The 20,134-nt window shown below is 41.5% G+C and overlaps 1 long non-coding RNA gene across 3 annotated transcripts in view; it reads left to right on the top strand.

The window, feature by feature from the left end:
* Window positions 1–437: 437 nt before the first annotated feature.
* LOC127482903 (uncharacterized) overlaps window positions 438–20,134 on the top strand; it is a 365,264-nt gene continuing 345,567 nt past the window's right edge. For all 3 annotated transcript variants that reach the window (XR_016232543.1, XR_011388372.2, XR_016232544.1), the window contains exon 1: window positions 438–659. This is a non-coding gene — a long non-coding RNA (uncharacterized LOC127482903). The remainder of the gene's footprint in view (window positions 660–20,134) is intronic.

Here is a 20,134-nt window from a genome sequence, read left to right as displayed (position 1 = left end):
TTGTGTTAACATGTACATGCTCTTACATACACTTGTGTGTATAAGTGTGTGTGTGTGCATACATACATGTCACCCATAATATGTGTCTGTATGTACTATTTCCATGTTTATGCAAATGGTACCAAGATGGGTGACTGGTATTTTCCTTTGTAAATGGATTGGAGAAGAAAAACTACTTAATGAAAATAAGAAAAGGACTGGGAATGGTGTTTTCAATTTCCTTGGTGGAAAGTCATTTTCCCAGATTAAATTGTCTGTTACTACCTTACAGGCTGGCGTCTCCCGGTTAGAATTCTTGGAGCACCCTGGAATTCATTTCTGTGATTCAGATGCTTTATTAGCCTCTATGGCTGACACTTCATTTTCTTGCTCGAATTTGGTAAACATGAACAGATTAATGCGTCCCTCCCTCCCCGCTCTCCTCTCCGTGCCGCTCATCCCACATGACTCCTCTCCGTGCTCCCCACCTCGGCTCCAGAGATGAGAACACTCACTGCTTTGTCTTATGGCTGTCCTGAAAATAGGCAGGCTCCTGCAGAGTGTGGTCTGCAGAATTTTAATGAGCACAAAGCAGGCGGCTCAGTCCTTCACTGTGATATGAGAAGGGTGACGTCAACCTATCCAGGAAATACGGAATTGATTGTAAGATTGCTCTGAGGGTGAGTAAATTGGTGGGACTGAACATTAGCATGAGACTGCCTACCTCCACTCACACCTCCCTGTTTGTTTGTCTCCATGCCAGGATTCTTAGAAACCAGTTGAACAGATGCCCTTCAAAATATAGGCTGAAGGATCAGGCAGTGTTGATTTATTTTTAAGCTTACATTTTCTTAAGTTGCCATTATCCTAGGTTTAAAATTGTCAGACATATTCAGCTTCTGAGTTGAGTATTTTCTCTCTAAATTTAGGATTTGATTCATTTATTAAAACTGAGAATTGCTCTTTTGCCACATCTCTTCGGCTCCTCCCTGCTCCGCTCTCCTTCCTACGTGTTTCTCGAGGCACAACGTGGTGCTTCAGCATAAAGGGCAGTGTATAATGTTTGCTTTGTTTCCCATTCTGCTATATGAAATAGAAAACCCTGGCATCCAGTGTGTGAAAAGCTGGCCTGTGAGCTCTTTGCAAGAGGAGGTAGTATTCAGTGTGCTCTGTCCAGTACCAAAGCCAGATCAACACTCCCCCATCCAAACCCCCAGATGCAACCCCCTGCCCAGAGTGTCACCCAGGGAGAAAATACTCTCCTCTGTGAATTCTCTAGAATGTGGTTATTTTTAGATTGCTACAATCACAGCTCTAGATTGCTTTTCTCTTTGCAAACTTCTTTACAGCTTGTTGATTTAGCTAGTGATTAATGAGTTAATTAATTAGCAAAGATTCCTAAAGTTCTTTGAAGAATAAATATACTGTTTACTGCAAGACTGTATAATGTAACATTAAGATCATTTAACTTCCCATATTCTTAACCAAAAAACCCTTTTCAGTTAAACTGCAATGACTTCAGAAATTTTGTTAACCTGTTTAGCAACTAATTTTGTTAATTCAAGGTTTTTTTTTTTTTGTTTGTTTCTTTAATTGACTCCATGGACATTTGCTGCTAGAGATAATTTCCAAAATTCTCTAATAATGATCATTACTGTAAACATTCCTGAAACCAATCATCTCATTCATGCAAATATGACCATTTAATAGTTTTAAATATTTTTAGCAATGTATTTATTTGTGAGTGGGAGAGAGAGAGAGAGAGAGAGACAGAGACCTACAACAGCCATTGTTGGGATGGGTCTGAAACCGGTAACTAACTGGTAACTCAATCTAAGTCTCCTACATAAGTGACAGAAACTCATTTACTTGAACCATAAGGTGCTGCTTTCTGGAGTCTGCATTAGCAGGAAGCTGGAGTCAGGAGTTACAGCCAGGCACTTAAATGTGGGATGTGCACATCTTAACTGTCGCTCCCCATCTTCGTGGAGGAACGACACTAAACCCTGCCTAGGCTTCATATCCGAGTCACGGCACCATTATGTCGCTCCCCCTCTTCGTGGAGGAACGACACAGGACCCTGCGCTGTTCTTTCGTCTGCTCGGCCCTCCCCAGGTTTGCTGCTGGTTCTTCCCGGGTTGGCTACTGTCCCTTCCACCTCCGTGGAAGGGCGGTTCCCCCTGGCCACTTTCCCCACTTCCGCAGGGGAGCGGCACTCCGCCGGCCGGCTCTCTCGGGGGCTGCACAGGTGTTCCCCTTAGATGTTCCCCTTAGATGTTCCTGGTGCGTGCCGTCTCTCTCCTCCTTTATAGTCCTCCTCCGCCAATCCTAACTCAGCTGCCCACACGCCGAGCACTCTGCTCTCCTCCAATCAGGAGCAAGTCCTAGAGTTTATTGGCTGAACTGGAGGCAGCTGTGTAGAAGCTGTTTTCTTCTCTCCCAGCGCCATATTGTGGGAGAGCAGATGCATAGAATAAGTCTTAATTCCAGTAACTTAGTCTAGTCCGAGTTGCTCCCCACATTAACTGCCATCTTAACACCTAAGTTAAATGTCCACGCCCATTTAATATTCTTTTAGTTCCATAATTGTATAAAAGTAGCTAAATTTTCTATAATTTGTCCTCCAAAGCACTTTTGGTACACATAAAACAATAATTTATAGTATAAGGCAGACTCTGGTGTGTCAAATATAAGAATAGAATAGAATAGCATAAGCACAGGACAATCAGTGTCCTAGGAGTGAAGAGAAAGTTCTCAGTGTGGCTGTCACAGCTATCAAAGGAGCCTAACGGAGGAAGCTCAACTTCAAGCTGGTTTTTCAAAGGACTCAAAGTCTTTGTGGGGCTAAAATTCATTCTAGGTTGAAGAAGAGCAGCCAAACACAGAAGTGGTGTGCCTGATCCAGCATGCTTTGAGGTTAGTGCACAGGCAGGCCTGATTTGAGTGCTGGGTTCATTCAAGGTTAGGATAAGTTTGGAAAGAACTTTACGGGTAAGACCACCTCAGAAAGCCAGGCTTGGAAAGCTGCTTTTAACTTATTAAGACATTGACTATTTCATATCATCTAGGGTTTTTAAAAAAAAGAAATGACTAAATTCTTTACCACTTCATAATGATAGATGAGTAATCATGTTCAGTAAAATGATTAACCAACCTAGAGTGCAAGAATCATATTGTAACAGAACAAAAGGAAAAACAGTACTCAAATCGTGTCCCATGTGGGAGCAGTTTTGCTTGCCCCTTCATGCTCCCCAGTAATTACGAAAGGGAAAAAAAAATCAACCCAAATCTGTCAAAATGCCTTCCATGTAGCTGTGTTCAATATATAGTAGATGGATGTATGAATAAATAACCATTTGGTTGATGAACCCAATAAAATGAACAAGAGCCATCATGTAAAGCCTGGAAGGAAATTCCCTTTATATAACTCACTTTCTGCTTCATTAAAGATTAACTCATTTTTATCTACATATGACATGAGACTGGACAAGGAAACAGATCCTTTTTTATTCTACAGTTGAAAGACAAATGAAGAACACAGAGAACACATCTAAAACAAACAGAACACAAAAGAAAAGCCTAGCATAGCCCACATGTTACCAAGCAAACATAATGTATTGTTGATTGGTTGTCCCTTGGGGAAAAAGTAGCTAAACAACCCCTTAAAGAAGGACATGCAAATGTTTTCCAGGTGGCTTTTACTCTGTCAGAACCCATTATGTTAAATGGAGATACCTATTTACAGGCTGTTAATACCCAGCTGATAAGAAACCATACCTGAATTAGTTCTAAGTGTCCTAGGAGTCCCGAGGTAGCTAAAAGCATCTCTGCTTTGATGTCACTCAATTGGTTGCAGCTGTTCCCTGAGTTGTCATTTACCCATAATCAGGGATCAGGACTTGAACCTGAATCAGTTTTCATCCACATGTAATTTAGAAAACAAGAAGATTTAAATAAGATATAGTAAATATTAACAGTGTGATGGTTTGTCTTTTAAAGGCATGAAGTAATATGGTAATAAGTTTTGGACCAATTACTCAAGAGCCAAAATTGATTTTTAATCCTGATTAATTTTCATTTGTTCTTGCAAATGATGGTCTGCACTCAACGAGAATTTCATTACTGACATGATTACAAAGATGATAGTGAACATATTGTCGCTATGTTTGAGCTGCTTGGAAAACTCAAGGGACATGCAGTTTACCTTGTTTTTTGATATTAAATATCACTCATTTTTCTTAGGTAGATTCCTTCTGAGGGATGAACTCCTTGGGTTGCTGTTAGGATTTAGATGCATTTAAGCCATGTGATCTCTGCTTTTCAGTTTCTCCACTCTGAGAGGGCTTCAAAAGTTCATGTGAAATGTATATTATGTAAATATTAATCATAGATTTTAAAATTTTTTGTACCAAAATAAACTTTTCATTCCATTTCCCATGAAGTTTTTGAAGTACCTTTGTATTCTATAAAATAAATCCTTGACATAAATTATCTGCAAGACCTATTCTTTTATTGTTCCTGTTATTACCTGTGATTCTGTCATTTTTTCTTAAGATTTTATTTATTTATTTGAAAGGTAGAGTTACAGAAAGAGGGAGAGACAGAGAGAGATCTATATGCTGCTTCACTCCCCCAAATGGCCACAATGGCCGGAGCTGGGCTGATGTGAAGCCAGGAGCCAAGAGTTTCTTCTGGCTTTTCCATGCTGGTGCAGGAGCCCACGTACTTCTACTGCTTTCCCAGACCATAGCAGAGAGCTGGATTAGAGGAGAAGCAACCGGGACACAACCAGCACCCATATGGGATGCCAGTGCTACAGGCGGAGGCTTAGTCTACCACTCCACAGTACCAGCCTCTGATCCTATAATTTTAATATGGATCCCAACCCAACTGGAAAGTCCAAACCTAAAAGTTCAAACTGAATGATTATTTTTCATTTGCCATCATTCATAGTCATAGAGATAAGTGGGCTTCAGTGTGATAAGGCCTATTTATAGGTGCACTAATAGGATCCCTCTTTGCTTGCCATTCATCTTATTGGCTTCAAATAATGGTTCCTGGACTAACTGGCACCATCTAGAGACTTATTAGGAACAAATTTCATGCCTGGTCACAGTATTTTTTAACCAGGACTCTGGCAGTGAGAGCCAGCTGAGTTTTAAAAGCTCTAGAGATGAGGCTAATGAACATTCAAGTTACAAGTTCAAACTCTGAAGTGGCAATGGATTTAATTTTGTACCTTGTGCCTAACCCACAGTGTTGGAAATTTCTTCCATTGTTTTTATCAAAGAGGTTGAGATACACTGCTTGGTAGGAGCAGCTATATTGCAAATTGCAGATCTCAAACTATTAAATTTTACTTAACATATTTTTCAGTAAGCCTCCAGGGCATCTATTGCTTTGATTCCTCACTCCATACAAATGGACACTATCTTTTGTTAGTCCTGTTTCCTTACTACACACTTTATTCATCCTTATTTCTTCCTAGCTCAGTATGTTGGCTTATACTATTTTTTTTTTTTTTGCCAGGCAGAGTTAGACAGTAAGAGAGAGAGAGAGACAGAGAGAAAGGTCTTCCTTCCTTTGGTTCACTCCCCAAATGACTGCTACGGCCAGTGCTGTGCCAATCCGAAGCCAGGAGCCAGGTACTTCCTCCTGGTCTCCCATGTGGGTGCAGGGCCCAAGCACTCGGGCCATCCTCCACTGCCCTCCCGGGCCATAGCAGAGAGCTGGCCTGGAAGAGGAGCAACCGGGACTAGAACCTGGCGCCCATATGGGATGCCAGTGCCACAGGCAGCGGATTAACCAAGTGAGCCATGGCGCCGGCCCCGATACTATTTTCTTTATTGTCTAGAATAAATCCTGGATTCTCTCCCTACCAATCCAAATCCACTAAGACTTGGAGATAACTGCCATCTCCAAGAAAGTTTTCTTTAATCTCATTTCATAGGTTCTGCCTCTCAAATACTCCTAAACTCCATCACATGGAAGAGAATTCTTCAAGCAGAGTTAGACAACAATTATCTGAAAGGGTTTTTAAAAAATGTACACTTCTGTTTTCCACTCCAACTACCTCACTGAGTCAGAATCGCTAGGGTGCAGGATCTGGGCCTTTGACCAAACTCTCCAGAGAGGCCTGGATGAGATGTTCGGAAGTCGCTGAGCTAAAACAGGAATTGGCAAACTTATTTTGCAAAGGAACACAAGGTAAACGTTTTGGGTTGATGGACCATACCATCTCTCTCACTACTACTGACTGAAACTTCAACATCAACTCTGCTGCTACAATGTAAAGCTACCCATAGACAATTTGGGTATGTACACAATGGGTATGGCTGTGTTCCAATAAAGCTTTATTCACAACAGCAGAGGCCAAGAGTTGTAGTTTACTGACCCCAAAGCTTGATCATTATTTAGTTTTATAGAAAATGAATTACAGTGCTCAAAATGTTATTCTGTACCCAGTAGGTGCTTTTGAAATGAACTAATAAATAATGCAACCCACAGTAATGTAGTTGTTGGAGCATTATAAATTTTAGATAGGCAGTTATCATGCAGTAATGGTACTGGATGGTCTTGGATAGAATCATGTTGACATATGGAAGCCCTTGGTGGTCTGGGGAGAAGGATGATGGAAGTGTGGTGTATACAGCTGAGTTCTAATTTAGCCCACTCATTTCTTGGTTTTCCATCAACAAATTATATTCTATTTAATTGACTTCCCAACAAAGGATTGGTTGAGGCGTAATTTGTTTAATGTTTTAAAAATGCTACTTAGATGCTAAGTGTTATTGCAGAAAGAGGTTTCTAAGGAAAAACCAACACTTTGTTTAGATTCCTGAGCAAAAGCTTTAGTTAAACCTCTCCTGGAAAGCAACTCTTTGCCCCCAACTCAGATGGCTCTTTGCTCTCCCAGTTTTTTTCAGGAAAACCTCAGCTACATCGTGTGGGTGCTGTTGGAGGACGCTGGGATCAAAGTGCATTTAGAGTTGCTAAGAGGAAGCAGCTGTTCTCTTTAGGATTCTCAGAGTTCCCAGTGAAGTATAAACGTCTCTCGAAGGCCTCATGGGATCATGCCTTAAAATGTCGTGCCTTTGTTTATGCCTCCCATAAGCAAAACAGTGGTGAAATGCGTGGTTCTGAGAGAGACAGAGGAGAGTTAATGAGCTCAAAACAATAAAGAACTTGTACTTGGAAAAAGATTGGAAGGGATGTTGTCTTGGGGCAGGGGGAGGAACTAAGACAAGAGTAGAATAGTCATTTCCCTCAATTCTGTTTTACACACACACACACACACACACACACAAAACCCCTCTAAGATCCAGCTATGAATTACCCTAGTTGGCTGGATTGCTGATTAGATTTCCTCAAGACTTTATGCTGTCATGTTTCCCTTCAGTGGACATTTTTCTTAACTCCCCTATAGATTGTAACTGTTTCACTACAACTAAGAAATATTGCTTAGAAAAGAATAATCAGTTCCTTTTAAACTTGAGCTGAAATCAAAATGTAAAACTGATGCTTTGCAGAGTGATCCAAATGTAGATAATTTTTAGGGTCTTTGAAAAAGTTAGTGGAAAATGGAACTAGAAGATATTTGTTTTGTTGTGAAAAATTTGAAATTCATGCATTGTTTTCTTCATAATACGCATTTTGTGAACTTTTAAGACTCTTCATATGCATAGATTTAAAAGTGTTTTGCACCCAAAATTTTCTTCTAATTGTGTTTACCATGAGCTTTTTGAATTTCCTTGTATATTTCAGCCAGAAAAGGAATGTCCAAAGACTTGAATTGCTCCCTGATCACTGTAGTATCAAGCAGTTGACCCTGAAGAGAAATGTTAAATAAATGCAATGTTTGGTATATTTCATTTTCTTAAATGATAAGTTGAGGAGAAAGTAAGTCCAGGGAGATGAGGGATCATGATAGTGTTCAAGATTAGTTTAAAGATGTGCAGGGAAGTAGGGAAGCAACTGGAATATTCTTGATTCCTAAATTAGTGTAGAATTATCTACCTGTTGAAGCCGAAGGCTGATGTGGCAAACTTGTTTTCTCATTCTGTTTAAGTCAGTGAGGGATTGATTCGCTGCTCTGTGACATCTATGGCAATTTAAATAGTGATGGATGGGGACTGGAGCTGTGGGGTAGCCATAAAACCACTGCCTGCAGTGCTGGCATCCCATATGGGTGCTGGTTTGAGACCCAGCTGCTCCACTTCTGATTCAGCTTCCTACTAATGGGCCCAGGAAAGCAATGGGAGATGGCTCAAGTGCTTGGGGCTGCACCCATGTGGGAGACCAAGAAGTTCCTGGCTCCTGGCTTCAGGTTGGCCCAGTTCTGGCTGTTGAGTGAACTAGCAGATGAAGGATCTCTCTCTCTCTTTCTCTCTTCCTCTCCCTCTCTCTGCAACTCTGTCTTTCATATAAATAAATAAATCTTTTTTAAAAAAAACCTGGTTTCTCATGTAATTTATGTAAATTTATTAATTTAGTAATTAATTTAAATTAATTAATTTAGGAATTCAGATCCTGATGCCATCATTGAGAACTAAGGCGGATATTTATGGGTTTAGAGAAAGAGAGGATCAAATTTTTCTTGAAAACCAAATGGCATTTATCCAAGTGTTTAGACGGGAGGCTGGCTGGTAGCATTTTGCATGGTGGAGGGAAGAACATTTCTTTAGGATGCTCTGAACACCTGCTAGGTTTAAATAATGTTAAGGAGTATGTCTTAGATTATAAGCATCTGTGCTTAGGAACCAAGGCTTAATCACATCCCCATGCGCACGCCTGACATAGAAAGACAATGCATAGTAATGATCTTTTGCATGGATTGATACCTGCCGATAACATGTTAGGACACAGGAAAACAATGGCTTATTTTTTTTTCTTTTGACAGGCAGATTTAGACAGTGAGAGAGAGAGAGAGAGAGAGAGAGACAGAGAGAAAGGTTTTCCTTCCGTTGGTTCACCTTCCTCAAATGGTTGCTATGGCAGGTGCACTGCACCAATCCGAAGCCAGGAGCCAGGTACTTCCTCCTGGTCTCCCATGCGGGTGCAGGGCCCAAGCACTTGGGCCATCCTCCACTGTACTCCCGGGCCACAGCAGAGAGCTGGACTGGAAGAGGAGCAACCGGGACAGAATCCGGCGCCCCCATTTGGACTAGAACCCAGGGTGCGGGCGCCGCAGGCGGAGGATTAGCCAAGTGAGCCGAGGCGCCGGCCAAGAATGGCTTATCTTTGAAAGATTAGTAGCCAGTTACTGACTTGTCTTTTTGTCTCATTGCAAAGGATTGGATGAATTGCTCTACCCTGTCAAGAAGAGTGTCATAGAGCCGTGGAATGTTAGAGCCGGGAGGCACCCTCACTATCCGATTATAGAAGACATTCAAAGAAGAGAATTTCTTTTGCTAACACTTTTGTTGTTGCTGTTTAGTCACTTTCACAGTTATTTCAGCTCATAAGTGGTTTCTGCTTTCATTGCTTTTATTTGATCCCTATAACAACTCTGCAATTTAAGTATGATTAAGATAAGTCTACTTTATTGTTAAAAAACTTGGGGCCCAGGAAGAAGTGAAATATCCTTGCCTTCTTCCTCTCCTCATCCTCTGTATCCACTCAATCTCCAAGTCCAGCTGAAACTAGCTCTCAAACATTTCTTAAGCATCTTCATGTTTTTGATACCCCCACTACTCCTGCTAAGGCCATTTTTTTTTCTGATCACAGCAAACAGATCACTACTGATGAGCTTATTACCAGACATGATCCCAACCCGTCTCCAATATTCTGAAAGAAAGACATGATCACATTACTGCTAGCTTAAAACTTTCAGTAATTCCCAGAGAGATGTCAGCGATGTGCGGTGTGAACGGCTCCGTTAGGTCTGCCTGTGCCTGTGGATTTAGGCTCGGCACTTACCATTCCTCTTCTCACTCTCCTTCTCCGCTACATCTATATACCATTTTCTGTTTTATGGTTCTCAGTGTGTCAGCTGACAATGAGAGAGCAACTTATAGCAAGAAAAGGAATATCTCTTTCAGCTCTAGGATGGAGACAATTTATCAAATTCACTTAAATCTTTATTACGTAGCATCGTGCTAGAAATTTGATAGACATTCAACAAAGCTTTGCCGAATGAATGGCTGACTGAAAGATGAGTTCCTTTATTTCTATTTGAGGTGGAAGTTATATACTGTTTCTATTCAAGTTGCAGTATGTAGGTTTAGGGATGGGAAGGCATGGTTTCCTTTCCCCAGAATTCTTGATATGTAACTATTTAAGTGGAGGATTTGTTTAGACTCACTTTTTCTTTAAATATGTTTTAATACCCTTCAGCTAGGTCAGCTTTGTAGGTATTGCCTGGGTATCTCTCATAGATTGTGTTAGGCTTCTCTAGAGAAGCAGAACCTAGAGTGTGTGTGTGTGTGTATTATATACATATAAATATTTTATTTTATATATTCTATGAAGAGATTTATTATAAGCTATTAGTCCATTTGATTATGAAAGCTATGAAGTCCCAGGATCTGCAATGTATTAGCTGGAGATCCAGGAAAACTGATGGTGGAGTTTGAAGGCCTGGGAGCCAGAAAGCCAGTGGTATGGATTTTACCAGGTCCAAAGGCTTAAGAACTAGGAGTGTTGAGGGCTGGAGAAGATCAAGGTCCCAGATTATGTAATCAGCCACAGTTAATGCAACCATTCCCCCCATGTTTGTTCTAATCAGGCCCTCAACATGTTGGATGAGGCCCACCCATATTAGGGAAGGCTTTCTGTTTTACTAAGCTCACCGATTCAAATGCTAATTTAGAAATGCCTTCAGAGACAAGCCCAGAAATGATGTTTAACCAACTTTCCAACTATCCTGTGGCCATGTCAAACTGACACATAAAATTAATCATCATGTATCCAATATGTGTATCCCTCAAATAACTTGACTTTTTAGGCTATTTAATGAATATACTTGCAGTAATAATTTATCAAATTGGTATAAATTGTGAAGCTTGTATGAATAGGTAATACATTCTTATTTTGTGAGTTTAATAGGTGTTTTTTTCATCTTGTTATATCCACATATGAAAAATTTTAATGTATGTCTTACTATTACAGATGAGAATTCCATTTCATCCATTACTTGAGGTGTGAAAACAGGGCCAGCTTTTCCATTAGCCTTCCTTCTGGTTGTATTAACATGGACATTTACCTTTAGCAATGATTACCAAGTTCCATTTTCTTGTGAGCATATTAATGGTATGTTAATATTTTTCTCCTTTAATCTTCTCAGGAGAGAGGTTTATCAATTTCTTAATTGACCTCCAATGTGCTTGAAAATTAGGAGTAATAAACACATGCAAATGAATGCCTGTTTATATTGAACAGAAAAATCCTTTGGATTGAAGAAATTTTTGGCTCAAACACTGCCCCATCATTTCTTCCATTTTTTATTAACTTTTTTGTAGTAAAAAGTACAAAAAATTATATCTGCAAATTATACCTGAGAAATATTTTTGCTTTTTTGACTATGTATCTTTTTTAAAATATTTATTTATTTATTTGAAAGTCAGAGTTACACACAGAGAGGAGAGGCAGAGAGAGAGAGAGGGGGAGAGAGAGAGAGAGGTCTTCCATCCGCTGGTTCACTCCCCAATTGGCTGCAATGGCCGGAGCTGTGCCGATCTGAAACTAGGAGCCAGGAGCCTCTTCTGGGTCTCCCAGTTGGGTGTAGGGACCCAAGGACTTGGACTATCCTCTACTGCTTTCCCAGGCCATAGCAGAGAGCTGGATCAGAAGTGGAACAGCCGGGACTCTAACTGGTGCCCATATGGGCAGCTTTACCCGCTTAGCTGGCCCCCACCATGTAGCTTTGATTTCATTTTATCTATGATTGGCATTGATGGGCTTTTTAGAGGCACTTAATTTTCACCTCCAAAATGTTAGCCAGGTGTTGTAGGCTTCTTTTGATGGCACTGTCAAACCCATGGAGGTAAGAGTGGCAGGGCAGAAGGAAGACGAGGGTGCCCTTGGAGGAGGAACTTGGAGGGTGTGATAACACTGAGTGACATGAACACAGATGCATGCGGCTCACAACTATATAGATAGTGTGTTTTATTATGTAGCCTGCATTATTGTAACTGAATCTATGGGTTGGTTTTCTTGATGACACAAAGGACCCAAAGCTTTTATTAGTTCTATTCATGCCACACTTCTTCCTGAGTTACCTCTTCCAGAGCCAAAAAATGTTTTATTATAGTCACCACCTGCAGCCCCGATCATGAACTCAGAATGGCGTGATTTCCATATTTGAGGGCCTCTAGCCTTTCTGCAAGTTAGCTATGACACTGATTATCCCTAGTGCCTGCCTTACAACCTCTAGTGTTCTTACCATCTGTACCAAGATCTGGACAGCCGTACCACCCAGGAGTCACAGCGTCTCCTACTCTTCCCTCGTTTACATCATGTACAGCTGCCTGGCCAGTGTTGTCTATCTGCGTATCCACATTTCTGGGTCCTAGTTTATAGCTTTATCTCAAACCTCGCCTGAGCTGTATTGTATTCTGTGATGTGTCATTAACTTCAAATATTTATTGAAGTTCTAAAGCTTGTGTATCCCAGAATGTCTGCTATCTCGCTGTGTCCTTCAACTAATCCAATACTCAAATACTGGATCTTTGGATATTCTTACCTGCCGAGAACAACTCCTGTGTTAGTTGCTAGAGTTGAGTCAGTTACTCTAGCCACTGCTCAGTCTAGATAATTAAACATAACTGCCTGCTCCTGCTAGTGTCTCCCTTCCCACATTCCTAAACGTCCATTAAACCCCTGCCCAAGTTAGTCAAAATTCCGAAAGTTCTAAGACCATAAGAGTGTGCTTGGTTGTTTTCAATGCTTTGTAGGTAACAAATATGTGTCAAATAGGCTTGTCCCTGGAAGGTAGGAAATAAAGTGTTATAGAAGCAAGGAAACCTTTGTAAGCTTTGGCCAAGAATAAAGCTTTCAGTAGATCATGAATATTTTATTCTCATTTTTAGTTATTTATTTTTATTTATTTAAAAATTTATCTTATTTATTTGAAAGGAAGAGTGACAGAGATAGGAAGAGGCAGAGAAAGAGAGCTTCCATTTGCTGGTTCACCTTTCAAATGGCTGCAATGACCATGGTTGGGACAGGCCAAATCCAGGAGCCTGGAATTCTATCTGGGTCTCCCACAAGGATGGCAAGGTCCCTGGTACTTGGACCGTCTTGTGCTGCTTTCCCAAGCACCTTAGCAGGGTGCTGGATCAGAAAGAGAGCAGCTGGAAATTGAAGTAGTGGTCTCATGACTTGAATGGATGCACCCATATGGGGTACCCACACGGCAAGAGTGGCTTACCTCACTGTGCCACAACGCCAGCCCTGTAATCTGACTTTTAATGTGCAAGTTTTCTTACTTGTCAAGGCCTGCTGCCTTCCAAAGCTCTGTTGTTACATACATCTGATCTTTAACATGTCAAGGTTAGGATCAGGTGTAGGATCATAGTGCAGACAGATAAAGAAAGCATAGGCCCTCTTGGATGTGAGAATTAAGTTAACATAAATGTCATAGTCTGGGGACCAGCACCGTGGTGCAGTAGGTTAATCCTCCACCTGCCGTGCTGGCATCCCATATGGGCGTCGGTTCTAGTCCCGGCTGCTCCTCTTCCAATCCAGCTCTCTGCTGTAGCCTGGGAAAGCAGTAGAAGATGGCCCAAGTGCTTGGGCCCCTGCACCTGTGTGGGAGACCTGGAGGAAGCACCTGGCTCCTGGCTTCGGATCGGCGCAGCGCCGGCCATGGCAGCCATTTGGGGAATGAACCAACAGGAGGAAGACCTTTCTTTCTGTCTCTCCCTCACTCTCTGTAACTCTACCTCTCAAATAAATAAATAGAATCTTTAAACAAAAAAATCATAGGCTGTCTGAAAGGCATATGTGTGTACAGGTGATGCAGGAAGTAACAACGTATCCCTGTGCATACTGGGCCCTGCTAAAGACTCTAGGACATGCGGGTGACTAGATTGTGCCATTGTTCTGTGTGCAGCAATTTTTGAGGTGGGATTCAGGAGGTAGGTGATTTAGATTACTGAAAAACACTCAAGCACATCATTGCCAAATGTAAGTGACCTGGAAGTTTTGGGAAAAGGCTAATATTAGAGAATATCCCTTTGATTCAGTTCACGTTTATTAAAAGGTGCTTTAGATTGCATTTTTTTCCTTTCCCTCCCAGCTTTGCCAAATAATTATTGTGGCATACCAATGGATGGAATCAGGAAACACATTAGTTTTTATAATTTGGCCTTTATGAAAGTGAATTCCAAGAGTTGCCTGCATTAGTACTCCCTTGGGTGTTTCCAGATGCACAGATTTCTGTGCCCTCTCTGAAACATACTGATGAGAATGTCTGTGCTTACCTGAAACTTTGGGTCTTTGGAACAGTTTTTGGAGACCATTCAGTTTTGTTCAACCAGAGCAACCTTCTGAGCCTATATATATATATATATATATATACACACACACATATATATATATGTATATGTATATATATATATATATATATATATACATACAGGAGTGGAATCTACTCAGAATAAGAAGCCGAAGATGAGGTCTCCCAACATTTTTGGGTGTGGGGAAATGTTTTACTCTATGAATACACTTTTGGCCACAGGGCTTAGAAGAAACGTAACCTACAGAGTCTGTTGGAGGAGGGCACAGCAAGATAGGGCACAGGACGGATGATAGAAGATCCACTGGGAGGTCCTGGGAGAATCAAAGAGGTTGAGAAGAACTTTAGGAATTGTACAGAAAGCAAAGCGAGGATTTATCCCTTGGGGGCCCCCTTTCAGGGCTTGCACATGGTGAACCTAAAGGCAACTGGCCATGTTAATTTACAGTCTCCCTCTTGGGAGTGTTTGAGTGCTATATGGAGCCACTTCTACCAGAATTACCGTCTTTGAAGTTCCTCACTGAGGAACTCAAATTCATTAGAATTTGAAGCTTGTGAAGAGGATAGAACCCCCCATCTAGGATCCAGGGCACTGGTGACATGGCTGTGGATGCTATGGTGACAGGAGGGAAAGGAGGCCCGTGTTGCTTAGCAGTGGTTATCTTGATATACACGAAAGTATATATTCAGTATATATATATATATCAGAAAGTAGCTGTTAGCAACCAGTGGAATATACATTTATAAAATTAAATAATTTTGAAAATTCAGTTCATTAGTTACACTAGCTGAATTTCAAGTACTCAGTGGGCCAAGTAGCCAGCATGTGGCGTGGAGCACATATAGAATATTTTCATTATTACAGAAAGGTCTACTGGCAGTACTGATGGAAAATTAGGGTCAGAAGACACATGAATTTATCTACTGAGACACATAGTGCAGTATAGGAATGGGGAAGAAACAGGTGGGGGAAAGGTGGCCTGTTTGGGATTAGTGGCGTCTATGTGTGGGTGTCCCAGGTTTGGCTACTTCCAGTCTATAAAACTTAAGCATCTCTGTAGTGTGATTCCCGCTTACATCTGGGCCAATACCCAAAGTTAATTCCTGACAGTGTCCTGATTCTCCTGAGCACCTGCACCCTTGTTTAGGAGAGGTTGGGAAAGGAATTTGACACAGTGGCCCACGAGGGGATGCACTTGTTAAAGTAACAGCTGCTTGCCCTGAAAGTTTGCTAATCAGGAACTGGACCTCGAATTATACATCTCTTCCCTCTCCCATTCCCACCACCATGTTCAACAGGGATCACATTTCAGTTAATTTTCAGAGATGTATAATTTGGGACATGCTCAGGCTGACTTGCCCCAAGTGGTGGAGTTGGAAGCATACCAGGGGATTCCAATTCAATCCCATCGTGGTGGCATGTACCAATGCCATCTCACTGTTCCAGGTGATCAGTTTCAGTTCACAGTTGGTCATGGTGAAGGGACTGGGAGTCTAAGGGAGCACATAGACAAGTCTAGTACCTCCTAATGCTAACTGATGGAGTAAATAAAGGGGAGAGTGATCCAACATGGGAAGTGAGATACTCAGCAGACTCATAGAATGGCAGATGTCCTAAATAGCACTCTGGCCTCAGAATCAGCCCTAAAGGCATTCAGAGCTGGCTGAAGAGCTCATGAGAGTATTTCAGGCATGGAAAGCCAAGACACTCTGGCAAAAGATCTCTGCGAGTGAGATCCCAGTGGAAAGAACAGGTCATCAAAGAAGGAGGTAGCTCTCTCTGAAGGGAGGAGAGAACCTCCACTTTGACTATGACCTTGTCTTGTCTAAACAAGATAAGAGTCGGAGAACTCAGAGGGCTTCCATAGCCTTGGAAACTCATGACTGGAGCATAGGGAGATTACTGATGCCATAGACAGGAGTGTCAATTGGTAAAGTCAACAACAGGAGTCACTGTGCACTTACTCCTCATGTAGGATCTCTATCCTTAATGTGCTGTGCATTGAGATTTAATGCTATAACGAGTACTCAAACAATATATTTCACTTTGTGTTTCTATAGGGGTGCAAACTGTTGAAATCTTTACTTAATGCATGCTAAACTGATCTTCTGTAAAAAAAAAAAAAAAAGAAAAGAAAAAAAGAAATTATCAATTCCCAACTTGACTCTCACTGGGATTAAACATGACAATAGGTCTGCTCTGATTTCATCATCATTTAAAAAAAAATCATCTATTATTTTTCACTTTATGTTTCTGTGTGGGAGCAAACTGTTGAAATCCATACTTAATGTATACTAAGCTGATCTTCTGTATATTAAGATAATCGAAAATGAATCTTGATGTGAATGGAAGGGGAGAGGGAGTGGGAAAGGGGAGGGTTGTGGGTGGGAGGGACGGTATGGGGGGGAAGCCATTGTAATCCATAAGTCGTACTTTGGAAAATTATATACATTAAATAAAAGTTTAAAAAAAAAAAAAAAAAAAAAAAAAAAAAAAAGGAACTGGACCTCGGTGTTTTGGTTAAAAAAGATCTATCCAGAGGTCCATGTAAACACAAACTTATCCAAGGGAAGCAGACTTGGGAAGGATGGCAAGAAAGTCAGGTGCATACTACATTCAAGTAAATCAGGCACAGAACCCGAGTTTTGCAATTCTGCATTGGGCTTAGTAAAGCCGAATCTACCCAACCAAGGGAACAAAGACTCTCATGGCAATTGAGCCTGGCAGAATTCTCCCCAGTGACTGTGAGTGTGTGGAAAGTGAAATGGAAGAAATGCAAGAGGCTGAGCCAGGTTTTTTTTTTAGAGAGAAAACAGCTCTCTTTGTTTTGGTTCAGAGTCTCCTTTCTCCCCCGGACTCTGATAGGAGGACATCTGAAAGGGGCTGGGCTGGGAGAGGGGGTAGCGCTCTGGAGTCAAAGGCAGCCTTTCCCCCAAGATAAGCAAGGCTTTTTCTTCTCAGGCCAAGCTTGTCTGACAGTCTCATTCTGTCTGAGCTCTTTCCCAGGAGGCTCCTCAGTTCCTGAAGCAAACAGTCTCCTGGCAGACCCACCCTACCAGGCTGCCAGACGTGGCTAAATATCAGTAGCAAACAACGCAGCTGGGGCTCCTGCTATGATAAGATTCATTGGCAGCCTATCAGGTGCCAGGAACTTTGAGGGATATTATTTAGTTGATTCTTCATAATAAACCTGTGAGAGAGGAATTGTAATATCCGTTCTACAAAGAACGGATCTAAGGTTCTGAGAAGTTAAATAACTTGCTCAAGTTCCCTGATACTGACTGATGGTTAGAGGATTTGAATCCAGATATGTATGATATCAAAGTACACCTGCATTTCTGTTATTACACTGCTTTTGCCACTGGGCTTAATAGTTTATCTTTGAAACTCAAGGCCTGGCTTCTCCGTAGGATTCTGTCTTGGAGGGATGAGACTGGGGGAGGCAAAGGATGGAAGGAGAATGATGCTCCCCTACATTAAACAAGATCCAGGAGGCAGAGTCCTGATGGACACCCTCCCTTAGCTTTAGTTATAGCCAATACATAAAGTACTTAGAATGAACATCTTGGAGATTTAGACACTAAAGGGATGAAAAGAAATAATTTCAAATGGGAGCCATGTATGAGTCTTTTCCTTATGGATTTTTATTTTCTCACACAGAATATTCAGATTTTCATATGACTGGCCTACATTACGCAAAATAAACTCTTAATGGTCCTGGAGTAGGCATGAAGCCAAGAAGTTCAATGCTAATGTCCCACATTTTAGTGTGTGGGTTCAAGTCGCAGCTTTGCCTCCCGACTCCAGCTTCCTGCCAATGCAGACCCTGGGAGGCAGCGGTGGTGGTCAAGTCACTGGGTTCCTGCCACCCTTGTGGAAGACCTGGATTGAGTACATGGCTGCTTGCTTTGGCCCTGGCCTATCCCTGGCCGTTGCAGGCATTTGAGGAATACATCAGCAGATGGGAGCTCTTTGTTTCTCTTTCCCCATCACTCTGCCTTTTAAATAAGTATAAATTAAAAAAAAAAGAAAGGTTAAAAATGATCATACAAGTCAAGCAACTCATACTTTGTGTGTGAGGTATAAAAGAGGAGTAAAAATTCGACAGATGATAGAGCACCTGGAGTAGATTTGAAGAAAATCAGTTATTTCCCATGCAGAGCAATGCAGTACAAATGTCAACGAGGCCTCTGGTCAAGAAGGAAGGAAAGAGGCAGTGCTGTGGCACGGTGTGTGCATGTAGTACTGGGGATGCCCACATCCCATATCAGCATCCCGCTGCAGCTCATGGCTACTCTACTTCCCATCCAGCTTCCTGCTAATGTGCCTGAGACACAGCGGGTGATGGCTCAGGTATCTGAGTCCCTGTCACCCATATGGAAAACTCAGATACAGTTCTTGGCTGCTGGCTTTGGCCTGGCCTAGCCCTGGTGTTGTAGCTCTTTCTTTCCCTCCCTCTCTCTGTGTCACTTTAACTTTCAAATAAGTAAATAAGTCTTATTTTAAAAAAAAGGATGAAAAGAAAGCCCTGGTAACCTCCTTCCTAGTAATTTGCCTCTGCTTGCAGTATGTCTGGGGTCATTGTAGTGGGTTAGTGACCTCCTTCTCCCTCTCTGTGAGTTATCTGACAGCGTACAGTACAGTAAGTGCTGACAACTGCTCTGAGTGGACCCAATTTTCAGGTGAATCCCCTGGGAAATGAGGAGAAATCCTAGAGTTTATACTTCCGTAAGTCCAGATAATTGGCAAGGATTGACAGAAATACATCACAGGAAAAAGTTTGAAGCAACGACTGCAGAAATTTGAAGGTTTGCATGAGCTTTGTTTTGTGGTTTGTAAGTTTTGGAAACCCAAATTCCATGCATTACTCAATGGGGCCTAGAGACCCGATGAAGTCATAACATTTCTCCAACAAATGGAAGCCAATTAACCTGACAACTCAAAGCCATCTAAGCAATGGTTTTTAAATGTCATTTTCTTCCTCTTCCTCTGAGGTCTCTCTAGGCAGTGCAGACATTTGGTCACTAGTCCACAGTATGTGCACACTGAATTCTGTCCTTGCTCTTTTGTTTCCCTTTTGTGGTGAAGATGGTTTTTCCAGGTCACTTTTTGCCTCAACTGTTTTTGATTATTGGGATCCATGACGCGTTTTAGGTGGAGTATGGGCATATTCCACTCCCAGCAGTGGCCTAATTAACCAGATTCCTTTAATCATTTCTGGGTTAACCAATAAGGATTTCAGTCAGACTTATAAAACAATAACTAGATGGAAGCAATTAAAGAATTTGCAGAGGAATAAAAAATAAATAAGGGCTCACTTTAAGTATGTTATGAAGAGAAGAGAGAATTACAGATTTCCATGTTTGGCTCGTTATATTATTTTCCATAGAAACTTAGTTATATATAATATTAAGGACCTGTGTTTGGGAAGTTTAAGTAAATTTGTGTGGCCTCAATCTGCATTTAACATGCCATAAACTAGCAAGTATTTTGGGAACACAATCCTTCTATTAAGGTGGGGAGAATTTTTGTAAAGATCTCGATTGTATATTTTTGATGCAAACCTCTTCACCTAGCCACATGTCTGATGCATCAGCACGTCCTGTGGCCTCTGTCCTCACATCTGCCGCTTCGCTCTGCTCCCATTGCAACCACTAAGTCTGGTTTCCATCATCTCTCAGTTATGTAAGAGCCTC

This window comes from Oryctolagus cuniculus, chromosome 4 (genome assembly GCF_051225735.1).
Source record: "Oryctolagus cuniculus isolate XC-2025 breed Fujian yellow rabbit chromosome 4, ASM5122573v1, whole genome shotgun sequence".
In the NCBI taxonomy this organism is placed as follows: Eukaryota; Metazoa; Chordata; class Mammalia; order Lagomorpha; family Leporidae; genus Oryctolagus; species Oryctolagus cuniculus.
The sequence above is the reverse complement of the archived record's forward strand: the minus strand, read 5'-3'. Positions and strand labels throughout refer to the sequence as shown.